Consider the following 14737-nt stretch of genomic DNA (forward strand, 5'->3'; position numbering starts at 1 on the left):
GGTACCCCGGTCTCCCCGTCTCCCCATCCCCCGGTCCCCCGGTCTCCCAGTCTCCTCGTCCCCCGGTCCCCGCATCCCCCGGTCTCCCCGTCTCCCGTCTCCCCATCCCCCGGTCTACCCCTCTCCCCGTCCCTCCGACCGCCAGGTCCCCCTGTCCCCCGTTCTCCCTCTCCCCCCGTCCCCCCGGTCCCCCATCCCCCCGGTCCCCCCCCCGGTCACCCCGTCCCCCGGTCTCCCCGTCCCCCCGTCCCCCGGTCCCCTCGTCCCTGGTCTGCCCGTCTCACCGTACTCTGTCCCCCCGGTCCCCGGGTACCCCGGTCTCCCCGTCTCCCCGTCCCCCGGTCTCCCTGTCTCCCCGTCTCCTCGTCCCCCGGTCCCCGCATCCCCCGGTCTCCCCGTCTCACCGTCTCCCCATCCTCCCATCTCCCTGTCTCCCCGTCCCCCCAGTCCCCCCGTCCCCGGTCCCTTGGTCACCCCGTCCCCCGGTCTCCCCGTCTCCCCTTCCCCCCGTTACCCAGTCCCCTGTCCCCCAGTCTCCCCGTCCCCCCGTCCCCCCGGTCCCCCGTCTCCCGGTTTGCCCGTCTCACCGTATCTCCGTCCCCCAGGGCCCCCGTCCCCCGGTCTCCCCATCTTTCCGTCCCCCGATCCCCCGGTCCCCCGGTCCCCCAGTCACAGCGTCCCTCGGTCTCCCCATCTTTCCGTCACCCCGATCCCCTGGTCCCCGGTCGGCCCGGCGTCCCCCGTCCCCCCGTCCCACCGTCCTCCCGTCCCCCTGTCCCACGGTGTCCCCGTCCCCTCGTCCACCCATCCCACGTCTCCCCGTCCCTCGGTCTCACTGTCTGACGTCCCCCCGGTTCACCCGTCCCCAATCTCCCAGTGTGCCACTCCCCGTCCCCCCGGTACACCGTCCCCCGTCCCCCCGGTCCCCCGTCCCCCATCCCACGGTCTCCCCGTCCCTCGGTCTCACTGTCTGACGTCCCCCCGGTCCCCCCGTCCCTCCTGTCTCCCCATCTCCCCGTCCACCCGTACCCCCGGGCTCCCCGTCCCCCGTTCCCCCGTTCCCCAGTTCCCCCCATCCCCCAGTTTCCCGGTCACCCCGTCCCCCAGTCCCCCGGTCCCCCGGTCCCCCCGTCCCCAGGTCTCCCTGTCTCCCGGTCCCCCCGGTCCTCCTGTCCCCCATGCCCCCGTCCCCCAGTCCCCCCGGTCTCCCCGTCTCTCAGTCTCCCCTTCCCCCCTTCCCCCGTCTCCCGGGCTCCCGGTCCCCCCATCCCCCGGGCCCCCTGTAACCCCTTCCCCCCATCCCCCCGGTCTCCTCGTCCCCCCTGTCCCCCCGTACCCCGGTCCCCCGGTCCCCCCATCCCCGGTCTCCCCATCTCCCTGTCCCCCCGTTCTTCCAGGTCCCCCGGTCCCCCCGTCTCCCCGTCCCACCGTCCTCCGGTCTCCCCGTCTACCCGTCCCCCCTGTCCCCTCGTCCCCCGGTCTCCCCGTCTCCCCATCCCTCCTGCCCCCGGTCCCTAGTTCCCCCCGTCCCCCATTCACCCCGTCTCCCCGGTCCCCCCGTCCCCCAGTCCCCCGGTCTCCCTGTCCACCTGTCTCCCCGTCCCCCCGTCCCCCCGTCCCTCCAGTCTTCCCATCCCCCCGTCCCCCCGTCCCCGCGGTCCCCCGGTCCCCCCCTCCCCGGTCTCCCTGTCCCCCGGTACCCACGTCCTCCGTTCTCCCCGTCTCCCCGTCCCCCCTGTCCCCATGTCCCCCGGTCCCCCGGTCATCCCGTCTCCCCGACTCCCTTGTCCCCCCGGTCGCCCGTTCCCCCGGTCCCCCTGCCCCGCGGTCCTCCCGTACCCGGTCTCAGCGTCTCCCTGTCTCCCCGTCACCCAGGTCCCCCGGTCCCCCCGTCACCCCAGTCCCCCTGTCCCAGGTCTCCCCGTCCCCCCCGTCCCCCCATCACCCGGTCCCCCGGTCCCCCCGTCCCCCGGTCTCCCCGTCTCCCTGTCCCCCCGGCTCCCCAGGTCCCCCTGTCCCCCCGTAAGCCTGTCCCCCGGTCCACCCATGCCCCGGTCCCCACGTGCCCAGGTCTCCCCGTCACCCCGTCTCCCCGTCCCCCCGGCTCCCCAGGTCCCCCGGTCCCCCCGTCCCCCGGTCTCCCCATCTCCCCGTCTCCCCGTCCCCCAGTCCCCCGGTCCACCGGTCCCCCATTCCCCAGGTCTCCCCGTCCCCCGGTACCCCCGTCCCACCGGTCCCCCCGGTCTCCTCGTCCCCCGGTCCCCCGGTCACACGTCCTCTGGTCTCCCTGACTCCACATCTCCCCGTCCCTCCGTTCCCCCCATCCCACGGTCTCCCCGTCTCCGCGTCCCCCCGGTCCCCAATCCTCCAGTCCCCCGGTCTCCCCGACCACCTGTCCCCAGGTCCCCCGGTCCCCCCGTCCCCCGGGCTCCCCGTCCCCCCGTGTCCCCGTCCCCCCGGTCTCCCCGTCTCCCCGTGCCCCCGTCCCTCCGGTCTCCCGTCTCCCGGTCCCCCGGTCTCCCCGTCCCTCGGTCCGCCGGTCCCCCCATCCCCCGGATCTCCCCGTCTCCCTATCCCCTCCTCCCCCAGGTCCCCCGGTTCTCCCGTCTCCCCGTCCCCCCGTCCCCCGTCTCCCCGTTCCCCCGTGCCCCAGTCTCCCCGTCCCCCAGTCCCCCCATCCCCCCATCCTGCCGGTCTCCCCGTCTCCCCTTCCCCCATCCCCCCTGGCTCCCCTTCCCTGGTCTTCAGGTCCACAGTACACCGGGCCCCCGGTCCCCCCGTCCCTCTGTCTCCCCGTCTCCCCGTCCCCCCGTCCCCCGGTCCCCTTGTCCCCCCATCCCCCTTTCCCCCGGTCCACCCGTACCCCGTTCCCCCTGTCCCCAGCTCTCCCCTCTCCCCATCTACCCGTCCCCCCGGTCCCCCGGTCACCCGGTCCCCCCGTCCCCCATTCCACCGTTCCCCCCATCCCACGGTCTCCCCGTCTCCCCGTCTCCCCGTCCCCCCGTGCCCCCGGGGTCCCCATCTCCCAGTCACCCCGTACCCCCAGTCCCCCCATCCCCGGTCCCCCGGTCACCCCGTCCCACGGTCTCCCCGTGTCCCCGTACCCCCGTCTCCCGTTCTCTCCGTCTCCCCGTCCCCGTGTCCCCCCACCCCCCGCCCCCCCCCCCCCCGGTCTCCCCGTCTCCCCATCCCCCCTGTCCCCCGGTCCCTAGTTCCCCCTGTCCCCCATTCACCCCGTCCCCCCGGTCCCCCCGTCCCCCCGTCCCCCTGGTCTCCCCATCCTCCGGTCCCCCGGTCCCCCGGTCCCTCCGTCCCCCGTTCTCCCCGTCTCCCTGTCTCCCAGTCCCCCCGGTCCCCCCATCCACCGATGTCCCGTTTCCCCGTCCCCCCGTCCCCGCGTCCCCCGATCCCCTAGTCTCCCCGTCCCCGGTCCCCCGTCCCCTGATCCCCCGTCCCCCGGTCTCCCCGTCAACACGAACCCCCTGTCTCCCCGTCTCCCCGTCTCCCTGTCCCCCCGGTCCCCGCGTCCCCCGGTCCCCCGGTCTCTCTGTCCCACGGTCCCCCGGTCCCCTGATCCCCCTTTCTCCCGTCTACCCGTCCCCCCGAACCCCCGGTCTCCCCGTCCCCCCGTCCCCACGTCCCTCCGGTCTCCCCGTCCTTCGGTGTCCCCATCTCCCCGTCTACACGTGCCCCCATCCCCCCGTCGCCCTGGTCCGCCCGATCTCCCCGTCCCCCGAGCCCCCAGTCCACCGGGCCCCCCATCCCTCAGTCTCCCCGTCCCCCCGGTCTCCCCGTCCCCCGGTCCCCCGGTCACCCGGTTCCCAGGTGCCCCGTCCCCCGGTCTCCCCGTCCCCCATGTCCCCCCGTCACCCGGTCCCCCGGTATCCCCGTCCCCCGGTCCCCCGGTCCCCCCATCCCCCGGTCTCCCCATCTCCCTGTCCCCCAGCTCCCACAGGTCCCCCGGTCTCCCCGTCTCCCCGTCCCTCCGTCCGCCCGGTCCCCCTGTCCCCCGTTCCCTGTTCCGCCCGTCCACCGGTCTCCCCGAACGCCGTCCCGCCATCCCCCCGGTCTCCCGGTCCCACGGTTCCCCGGTCCCCCCGTCCGCCGTTCCCCCAGTCTCCCCGTCATCATGGTCCCCTGGTCCCCCGGTCCCCCCGTCCCCTGATCTCCCCGTCCCGCCGTCCCCCCATTCCCCCGGTCTCCCGGTCCCACGGTTCCCCGGTCCCCCCGTCCCCCGGTCTCCCCGTCTGTCCGTACTCTGTCCCCCCCAATCCGCGGGTCCCCCGGTCTCCCCTTCTCCCCGTCTCCCCGTCCCCCTGGTCCCCCGGTCTCCCCGTCTCCCCGTCACCCCGGTCCCACCGTCCCCCCGGTCTCCCCGTCTCCCCATACCCCGGTCCCCCCGGCCCCCGGTCTCCCCATCTCCACGTCTCCCCGTCCCCCGTGTCCCCCCGTCCCCCGGTCTCCCTGTCCCCCGTTCCCCCGGTCCCCTGGTCCTCCTGTCCACCGGTCTCCCCTTCCCCCCGTCCCCTCGTCACCCCGGTCTCCCCGTCTCATTGTCCACCCGGTCCCCCCATCCCCCCGACCCCCGATCTCCCCGTCTCCCCGTCCCCCGGACTCCCCGTGCCCCCCTTTTCCCCGTCCCCTGGACTCCCCATCCCTCCGGTCTCCCCGTCCCCCGGTCCCCCGGTTCCCTGGTCCCCCGGTGTCCCCGTCTCCCAGTCTCCCCGTGCCCCCAGTCACCCCATCCCCCGGTCTACCCATCTCCAAGTTGCCCCGTCCCCCTAGTCCCCCCGTCCCCCGGTCCCACGGTCTCCCCGTCTCCCCGGTCGCCCCGTCCCCTGGTCCCCGGTCCCCCCATCCCCCGGTTTCCCTCTCTCCCCGTCCCTCCGTCCGCCGGTCCCCCTGTCCCCCGTTCTCCCTCTCCCCCCGTCCCCCGGTCCCCCGTCCCCCCGGTCCCCCGGTCCCCCCGTCCCCAGGTCCCCCGGTCAGCGCATCCCCCGGTCTCCATATCTCCCTGTCCCCCCCGATCCCCCAGGTCCCCCGGTCCCCCCGTCTCCCCGTCCCCCTGTCCCCCTGTCTCCCCGTCTCCCCTTCCCCCCGGTCCCCCCTTCCACCGGTCTCCCCATCTCCCCATCCCCCGGTCCCCTGTCCCCCGGTCCCCGCGTCCCCCGGTCCCCCGGTCTCCCAGTCCCCCGGTCCTCCATCCACCTGTCCCTCCGTACCCCGGTGTCCCCGTCCCGCGGTCTCCCCATCGCCCCGTCCCTCCGTCCGCCGGTGTCCCCGTCCACCGGTCTCCCCGTCCCCCCGTCTCCCCGTCTCCCCGGTCTCCCCGTCCTCCCGTCCCCTGATCCCCCAGTTCCCCGGTCCCCCTATCCCCCGTTCTCTCCGTCTCCCCGTCTCCCCGACCCCCAGGTCCCCCGGTCCCCAGGTCTCCCTGTCTCCCCGACTCCCCGTCCCCCCGGTCGCCCGGTCCCCCGGTCCCCCTGTCCCCCAGTCCCCCCGTCCCCCGGTCTCCCCATCTCCCCGTCTCCCCTTCCCCCCGGTTCCCCAGTCCCCCGGTCCCCATGTCCCCCAGTCCCCCGGTCCCCCAGTCGCCCGTTCTCCGCGTCCCCCTGTCCCCCGGTTCCCAGTCCCCCCAGTCCCCCCGTCTCCCGGTTCCCCGGTCCCCCAGTCTCCCGGTCTCCCCGTGTCCCCATACCCCCGGTCCCCCCGTCGCCCGGGCTCCCCGTCTCCCGTCTCCCCGTCTCCCGGTCTCACCGTCTCCCTGTCCCCATGTCCCCCCGGCGCACGGTCCCCCCGGTCTCCCCTTCTCCACATCCCCCCTGTCCCCCGGTCCCCCGTTCCCCCGTCACACATTCACCCAGTCCGCCCGGTCCCCCCGTCCACAAGTCCCCCGGTCTCCCCGTGCACTGGTCTCAACTTCCCCCGTCCCCACGGTCTCCCTGTCCCCCAGTCCCCTAGGTCCCCCCCGTCCCCCGGTCTCCCTGTATCCCCGTCTCCCTGTTCCCCCGGTCCCCCCGAACTTCGGTCTCTCCGTCTCCCCCTCTCCTCGTCCCCCCATCCCCCCGTCGCCCCGGTACGCCCGTTTTCCCCGTCCCCGCGTCCCACAGGACTCCCCATCCCCCAGTTCCCCGGTCCACCGGTCCCACCGTCCCCGGTCTCCCCGTCTCCCCGTCTCCCCTTCCCCCCCGGTCCCCCCATCCACCGGTCTCCCCATCTCCCCGTCCCCCCGGTCCACCTGTCCCCCGGTCACCCCGTTCCCCCGACCCCCGGTCCCCGCGTCCCACGGTCCCCCGGTCTCCCCGTCCCCCCATCCCCCCATCGCCTCGGTCCGCCCGGTGTCCTGTCCCCCGGTCTCCCGGTTCCCCGTTACCCCCGTCCCACGGTGTCCCAGTCCCTCCGGTCCTCCCGTCCCCCGGTCCCCGGGTCTCCCCATCGCCCGGTCCCCCGGTCCCCACATCCCTCAGTCTCCCTGTCTCCCCGTCCCCTCGGTCCCCCTGTCCCCCGGTCCCCCCGTCCCCCGGTCACCCCATCTCCCTGTCTCCCCGTCCCCCAGTCCCCTGGACCCCCAGTCGCCCGGTGTCCCCGTCCCCCGGTCTCCCCGTCCCCCGGTCCCCCAGTCCCCCCGTCCCTCGGTCTCCCCGTCTCCCTGTCTCCCCGTTCCCACGGTCTCCCTTTCCCCCGGTCCCCCAGTCACCCTGTCCCCGAGTCCACCCGTCCCCCGGTCCCCCCATCCCCAGGTCTCCCCTCTCCCCGTCTCCCCGTCCCCCCGGTCCCCCGATCCCCCGGTTCCACCGTACCCCAGTCCCCCGTTCCCCCCGTACCACAGTCCCCCGGTACCCCGTCCACCGGTCCCCCCGTCCCCCAGTCCCCCGGTACCACGTCCCCCAGTCTCTGCGTCCCCTTGTCCCCCCAGACCCCAGTCCCCCCAGTCCCCCCGTCTCCCGGTTATCCCGGTCCCCCCGTCCCCGGGTCTCCCTGTGTCCCCGTACCAACGGTCCCCCGTCTCCCAGTTTCCCCGCCTCCCGGTCCCCCGGTCCCCCCGTCCCCCGGTCTCCCCGTCCCCCGTCGCCCCTTCTCCCCGTCTCCCCGTCTCCCTGTCCCCACGTCCCACCGTCCCCCCGTCCCCCCGGTCTCCCCATCTCCCCATCTTCCGGTCCACAGGTCCCCTGGTCCCCCCGTCCCACAGTCCCCCGGTCTGCCCGTCCACCGGTCTCCCCTTCACCCCTTCCCCCCGTCTCTCCGGTCTCCCCGTACCCCCGTCCTCCCGTCCCCCCGGTCTCCCTGTCCCCCCGTGCCCTCGGTCCCCCCATCCCCCGGTCTCCCTGTCTCCCCGTCTCCGTGTCCCCCCGGTCCCCCCGTCCTTCGGTCTCCCCGTCTCCCCCTCTCCCCGTCCCCCCATACCCCCATCACCGCTGTCCGCATGGTCCCCCGTCCCCCCGGTCTCCCTGCCCCTTGTCCCCCGGTCTCCCCGTCCCCCGGTCCCCTGGTCCCCTGAACCCCCGTTCCCGATCTCCCCATCACCCCGGTCCCCACGTCCCCCAGTCCCCTGGTCCCCCAGTCGCCCGTTCTCCGCGTCCCCCTGTCCCCCCAGTCCCCAGTTCCCCCAGTCCCCCCGTCTCCCGGTTCCCCGGTCCCCCAGTCCCCCGGTCTCCCCGTGTTCCCGTACCCCCGGTCCCCCGTCCCCCGGTCTCCCCGTCCCCCGTCCCCCCGTCTCCTGGTCTCACCGTCTCCCCGTCCCCATGTCCCCCGCTCCACCGTCACCCCGGTCTCCCCTTCTCCCCATCCCCCCTGTCCCCCGGTTCCCCGTTCCCCCTGTCACCCATTCACCGCGTCCCCCCGGTCCCCCCGTCCCCCAGTCCCCCGGTCTCCACGTCCACCGGTCTCCCCGTCCACCTGTCACCCAGTCTCCCCGGTCTCCCCGTCCCCCCGTCCCCCCGTCCCCCAGTCTCCCAGTACCCCCGTCCCCCCGTCCCCCCGGTCTCCCTGTCTCCCCGTCTCCCTGTAACCCCGGTCCCCCCGTCCCCCGGTCTCCCTGTCTCCCCCTCTCCCCCGTCCCCACATCCCCCCGTCCCCTGGTCCGCCGGTCCCCCCATCACCCGGTCTCCCCATCTCCCCGTCCCCCCGCTCCCCCAGGTCACCCGGTCCCCCCGTCTCCCGTCCCCACGTCCCCCGGTCTCCACGTCTCCCGGTCCCCTAATTTCCCCAGGTCCCCCCGGCCCCCCAGGCTCCCAGTCCCCTGGTCCTCCGTTCCCACCGTCCCCCGTTCCCCCGGTCCCCCCGTCCCCTGGTCTCCCCGTCTCCCAATCTCCCCATCCCCTCGTCCCCCGGTCTCCCTGTCCCCCCGACCCCTCGGTCCCCCCGTCCCCCGGTCTCCCTGTCTCACCGTCTCCCTGTACCCCCGGTCCCCCCGTCCTTCGATCTCCCCGTCACCCCTCTCCCCGTCCCCGCATGCCCCCGTAACCCCGGTCCGCCCTGTCTCCCCGTCCCCCGGTCCCCCGGTTCCCCGGTCGCCCCGACCCACGGTCTCCCCGTCCCCCCGGTCCCCCCGTCCCCCCGTCCCCCTGGTCTCCCCATCCCCCCGTCCCCGGGTCCCCCGGTCCCCACATCCCCCGGTCTCCCCGTCTTCCCGTCCCTCCGTCCGCCCGGTCCCCCTGTCCCCCGTTCTCCCTCTCCCCCCGTCCCCACGGTCCCCCGTCCCCGCGGTCCCCCAGTCCCCCCATCCCCCGGTCTCACCGTCTCACGGTCCCCCGTCCCCCCAGTCCCCCCGTCCCCCGGTCCCCCGGTATACCCGTCCCGCTGTCTCCCCGTCTTCCCGTCTCCACTTCCGTCCGGTCCCCCCGTCCCCCGGTCCCGCGGTCCCCGGTCCCCCGGTCCCCCGTCCAGCGGTCTCCCGATGCCCCCGTCCCCCCGTACCCCCGGTCTCCCCGTCTCCCCGTCCCCCCGTCCCCCGGTCTCCCCATCCCCCGGTCTCCCCTTCCCCCCGTCCCCAGGTCTCTCCGTCATCATGGTCCCCCGGTCCCCCAGTCCCCGCGTCCCCTGGTCTCCCCGTCTCCCCGTCCCCCCGTGCCCCCGGGGTCCCCATCTCCCAGTCACCCCGTACCCCCGGGCTCCCCGTCCCCCGGTCTCCTTGTCTCCCCGTCCCCCCAGTCCCCCCGTCCCCGGTCCCCCGGTCACCCCGTCCCACGGTCTCCCCGTGTCCCCGTACCCCCGTCTCCCGTTCTCTCCGTCTCCCCGTCCCCGTGTCCCCCCACCCCTCCGCCCCTCCCCCGGTCTCCCCGTCTCCCCATCCCCCCTGTCCCCCGGTCCCTAGTTCCCCCTGTCCCCCATTCACCCCGTTCCCCCGGTCCCCCGTCCCCCCGTCCCCCTGGTCTCCCCATCCTCCGGTCCCCCATTCCCCCGGTCCCTCCGTCCCCCGTTCTCCCCGTCTCCCTGTCTCCCAGTCCCCCCGGTCCCCCCATCCACCGGTGTCCCCGTTTCCCCGTCCCCCCCGTCCCCGCGTCCCCCGATCCCCTAGTCTCCCCGTCCCCGGTCCCCCCGTCCCCTGATCCCCCGTCCCCCGGTCTCCCCGTCACCACGAACCCCCTGTCTCCCCGTCTCCCCGTCTCCCTGTCCCCCCGGTCCCCGCGTCCCCCGGTCCCCCGGTCTCTCTGTCCCACGGTCCCCCGGTCCCCTGATCCCCCTTTCTCCCGTCTACCCGTCCCCCCGAAACCCCCGGTCTCCCCGTCCCCCCGTCCCCACGTCCCTCCGGTCCTCCCCGTCCTTCGGTGTCCCCATCTCCCCGTCTACACGTGCCCCCATCCCCCCGTCGCCCTGGTCCGCCCGATCTCCCCGTCCCCCGAGCCCCCAGTCCACCGGGCCCCCCGTCCCTCAGTCTCCCCGTCCCCCCGGTCCCCCCGTCTCCCGGTCCACCGGTCTCCCCGTCCCCCGGTCCCCCGGTCACCCGGTTCCCAGGTGCCCCCGTCCCCCGGTCTCCCCGTCCCCCAGGTCCCCCCGTCAACCGGTCCCCCGGTATCCCCGTCCCCCGGTCCCCCGGTCCCCCCATCCCCCGGTCTCCCCATCTCCCTGTCCCCCAGCTCCCACAGGTCCCCCGGTCCCCCCGTCTCCCCTTCCCACCGTCCCCCGGTCTACCCGTGTACCCGTCCCCCCTGTCCCCCCGTCCCCCGGTCCCCCGGTCCCCCCAACCCCGGTCTCCCCATCTCCCTGTCCCCCGTTCCCCCAGGTCCCCCGGTCCCCCCGTCTCCCCGTCCCACCGTCCCCCGGTCTCCCCGTCTACCCGTCCCCCCTGTCCCCCCGTCCCCCGGTCTCCCCGTCTCCCCATCCCCCCTGCCCCCGGTCCCTAGTTACCCCCGTCCCCCATTCACCCCGTCTCCCCGGTCCCCCCGTCCCCCAGTCCCCCGGTCTCCCTGTCCACCTGTCTCCCCGTCCCCCCGTCCCCCCGTCCCTCCAGTCTTCCCATCCCCCCGTCCCCCCGTCCCCCCGGTCCCCCGGTCCCCCCCTTCCCGGTCTCCCTGTCCCCCGGTACCACGTCCTCCGTTCTCCCCGTCTCCCCGTCCCCCCTGTCCCCATGTCCCCCGGTCCCCCGGTCATCCCGTCTCCCCGACTCCCTTGTCCCCCCGGTCGCCCGTTCCCCCGGTCCCCCGGACTCCCCGGTCTCCCCGTCTCCCCGTCCCCCCGTCCCCCTGTCCCACGGTCCCTACTTCCCCCCGTCCCCCCCGGTCTACCCGTCTCCCTGTTGCCCCGCTCCCCCGGTCTCCCCATCACTCGGGTCCCCCAGTCCCCCAGTCACACCGTCCCCCGGTCTCCCCGTCTCCCCATCCCCCCCATCCCCCTGTCTCCCCGTCTCCCTGTCCCCCCGGTCCCCCGGTCTCCCCATCACCCGGGTCCCCCAGTCCCCCGGTCACCCCGTCCCCTGGTCTCCCCGTCTCCCTGTCCCCCGTACCCCTGGGTTCCCCATCTCACTGTCCCCCCGTACCCCCGGGCTCCCCGTCCCCCGGTCTCCCCTTCCCCCCGTCCCCCTGTCTCCCCATCTCCCCGTCCCCCCGGTCCCCCGGTCTCTCCATCATCATGGTCCCTGTGTCTCCCGGTCCCCCTGTCCCCTGGTCTCCCCGTCTCCCCGTCCCCCCGTGCCCCCGGGTTCCCCGTTCCCAGTTCCGCCCGTCCCCCGGTCTCCCCGTCTCCCCGTCCCCCCGGTCCCCCGGTCTCCCCGTCTCCCCGTCCCCCGGTCCACCTGTCTCCCGGTCTCCCCGTCCCCCCGGTCCCCAGGTCTCCCCGTCTCCCCGTCACCCCGGTCACCCCGTCCCCCGGTCTCCCTGTCTCCTCGTCCACCCAGTTCCCCCGACCCCGGTCCCCCGGTCACCACGTCTCCCCGTCTCCCCGTCTCCCCGTCTCCCCGTCCCCCCGGTCTCCCGGTCTCCTTGTTTCCCCTTCCTCCCTGTCCCCCGTCTCCCGGTCCCCGGTCTCCCCATCCCCACGTCCCCCCCTCCCCCCGGTCTGCACGTCTCCCCGTGCCCCCATCCCCCTGGTCCAGACGTCCCCCCGTCCCCCGGTCTCCCCGTCCCCCGTCCCCCCGGTCCCCCCGGTCTCCCCGTACACCGGTCCCTCAGTCCCCCGGTCTACACATCCCCCCTCCCCCCGTACACCCTGTCTCACCGTCTCCCTATCTCCCCGTCCCCCCGGTTCCTCCGTCCCCCGGTCCCCCAGTCTCCCCGTCCCCAGGTCCCTGGTGCCATGGTCCCCCTTGTCCTCCCGTCCCCCTGTCCTTCGGACCCCGTCTCCTGGTCCCCCTTCCCCACCTCCCCCCGTCCCCCCGTCCCCCGGTCTCCTGATTCCTCGGTCCCCTGGTCTCCCAGTCCACCCAACCCCCGTCCCCCCATCCCCCGGTCTCCCGGTCCTCCCCGTCCCCCCGTCACCCGGTCTCCCGGTCCCCTAATTCCCCTGTCCTCCTGTTCCCCCGTCCCCTGTTCTCCCGGTCCCTCCTTCCCCTCTTTGGACGATCTACCGGTCCCCAGGTCCCTTGTTCCCCCGTCCCTCTGTCCCTCCGTTCCTCGGTCTCCCGTTCCCCCTGTCTCCTGGTCCACCCTTCCCCCCGTCCCCTGGTCCCCCTGACCCCCGTCCTTCCGACACCCGTTCTCCCCGTCAACCAGTCTCCCGGTGCCCGGTCTCTCCTTCCCCCCATCCGCCCCTCACCCGGTCTCCCGGTCCCTCCGTCCCCCCGTGCACCGGTCTCCCTTTCCTCATGTCCCCGCGTCCCCCGGTCTCCCGGTCCACCCGTCCCGCCATCCCCCCGCCCGGCCATCACCCCGTCCCGCCATCCCCCGGTCTTCCTGTGCCCCGGTCCTCCGGTCCCCCAGTCCCCCGTCCCCAGGTCCCCCCATCCCCCCGTCCCCCGGTCTCCCATTCCCCCTGTCTACCGGTCCCCCGGTCCCCACATCCCCCGGTCTGCCCGTCTCCCAGTCTCCCCATCCCCCACGGTCTCCCTGTCTCCCTGTCTCCCTGTCCCCCCGGTCCCCCCGTCCTTCGGTCTCCCCATCTCCCCCTCTCCCCGTCACCCCGAACCCCCTGTCTCCCCGTCTCCCCGTCTCCCGGTGCCCCGGTACCCCGTCCCCCGGTCTCCCCGTCCACCCGTCCTCCCTGTCTCCCCGTCTCCCTGTCTCCCCTTTCCCCCGGTCCCCCCGTCCCCCAGTCCCCCGGTCCCCCCAGTCTCCCCGTCCCCCAGTCCCCCATCCCCAGTCCCCCGGTCTCCCTGTCCCCCGGTCCCCCGGTCCCCCGATCCCCCGTCCCTCGGTCTCCCCGTCCCCATGTCCCCCCGCCTCACCGTCCCCCCGGTCTCCCCTTCTCCCCATCCCGCCGGTCCCGGCGTCCCCCGGTCCCCCGGTCTCCCTGTCCCCGACCCCCGTCTCCCCGGTCTCCCCGTCCTCCCATCCCCCGATACCCTGGTTCCCCGGTCACCCCGTCCCATGGTCTCCTTGTTCCCCCGGTCCCCCCGTACCCCGGTCTACACGTCTCCCCATCCCCCCGTGACCCCGGGTTCCCGTCTCCCTGTCCCCCCGTACCCCCGGGCTCCCCGTCCCCCGGTCTCCCTGTCTCCCCGTCTCCCCAGTCCCCCCGTCCCCGGTCCCCCGGTCACCCTATCCCCTGGTCTCCCCGTCCCCCCGTCACCCCGGTCCCCCTGTGCCCAAGACTCCCCGTCCCCCCGTCCCCCCGTCCCCCCGTCCCCCGGTCCCCCGTTCCCCCCGTCCCCCCGTCCCCCCGTCCCCCCGGTCTCCCGGTCCCACGGTTCCCCTGTCCCCCCATCCCCCGGTCTCCCCGTCTCACCGTACACTGTCCCCCCGGTCCCCGGGTACCCCGGTCTCCCCGTCTCCCCATCCCCCCGGTCCCCCGGTCTCCCAGTCTCCTCGTCCCCCGGTCCCCGCATCCCCCGGTCTCCCCGTCTCCCCGTCTCCCCATCCCCCGGTCTACCCCTCTCCCCGTCCCTCCGACCGCCAGGTCCCCCTGTCCCCCGTTCTCCCTCTCCCCCCGTCCCCCCGGTCCCCCATCCCCCCGGTCCCCCCCCCGGTCACCCCGTCCCCCGGTCTCCCCGTCCCCCCGTCCCCCGGTCCCCTCGTCCCCTGGTCTGCCCGTCTCACCGTACTCTGTCCCCCCGGTCCCCGGGTACCCCGGTCTCCCCGTCTCCCCGTCCCCCCGGTCTCCCTGTCTCCCCGTCTCCTCGTCCCCCGGTCCCCGCATCCCCCGGTCTCCCCGTCTCACCGTCTCCCCATCCTCCCATCTCCCTGTCTCCCCGTCCCCCCAGTCCCCCCGTCCCCGGTCCCTTGGTCACCCCGTCCCCCGGTCTCCCCGTCTCCCCTTCCCCCCGTTACCCCAGTCCCCCTGTCCCCCAGTCTCCCCGTCCCCCCGTCCCCCCGGTCCCCCCGTCTCCCGGTTTGCCCGTCTCACCGTATCTCCGTCCCCCAGGGCCCCCGTCCCCCGGTCTCCCCATCTTTCCGTCCCCCCGATCCCCCGGTCCCCCGGTCCCCCAGTCACAGCGTCCCTCGGTCTCCCCATCTTTCCGTCACCCCGATCCCCTGGTCCCCCGGTCGGCCCGGCGTCCCCCGTCCCCCCGTCCCACCGTCCTCCCGTCCCCCTGTCCCACGGTGTCCCCGTCCCCTCGTCCACCCATCCCACGGTCTCCCCGTCCCTCGGTCTCACTGTCTGACGTCCCCCCGGTTCACCCGTCCCCCAATCTCCCAGTGTGCCACTCCCCGTCCCCCCGGTACACCGTCCCCCGTCCCCCCGGTCCCCCGTCCCCCATCCCACGGTCTCCCCGTCCCTCGGTCTCACTGTCTGACGTCCCCCCGGTCCCCCCGTCCCTCCTGTCTCCCCATCTCCCCGTCCACCCGTACCCCCGGGCTCCCCGTCCCCCGTTCCCCCGTTCCCCAGTTCCCCCCATCCCCCAGTTTCCCGGTCACCCCGTCCCCCAGTCCCCCGGTCCCCCGGTCCCCCCGTCCCCAGGTCTCCCTGTCTCCCGGTCCCCCCGGTCCTCCTGTCCCCCATGCCCCCGTCCCCCAGTCCCCCCGGTCTCCCCGTCTCTCAGTCTCCCCTTCCCCCCTTCCCCCGTCTCCCGGGCTCCCGGTCCCCCCATCCCCCGGGCCCCCTGTAACCCCTTCCCCCCATCCCCCCGGTCTCCTCGTCCCCCCTGTCCCCCCGTACCCCGGTCCCCCGGTCCCCCCATCCCCGGTCTCCCCATCTCCCTGTCCCC

The sequence above is a fragment of the Rhinolophus sinicus genome, chromosome 10 (assembly GCF_057876585.1).
Source record: "Rhinolophus sinicus isolate RSI-liver-muscle chromosome 10, RSI-T2T, whole genome shotgun sequence".
NCBI lineage: Eukaryota > Metazoa > Chordata > Mammalia > Chiroptera > Rhinolophidae > Rhinolophus > Rhinolophus sinicus.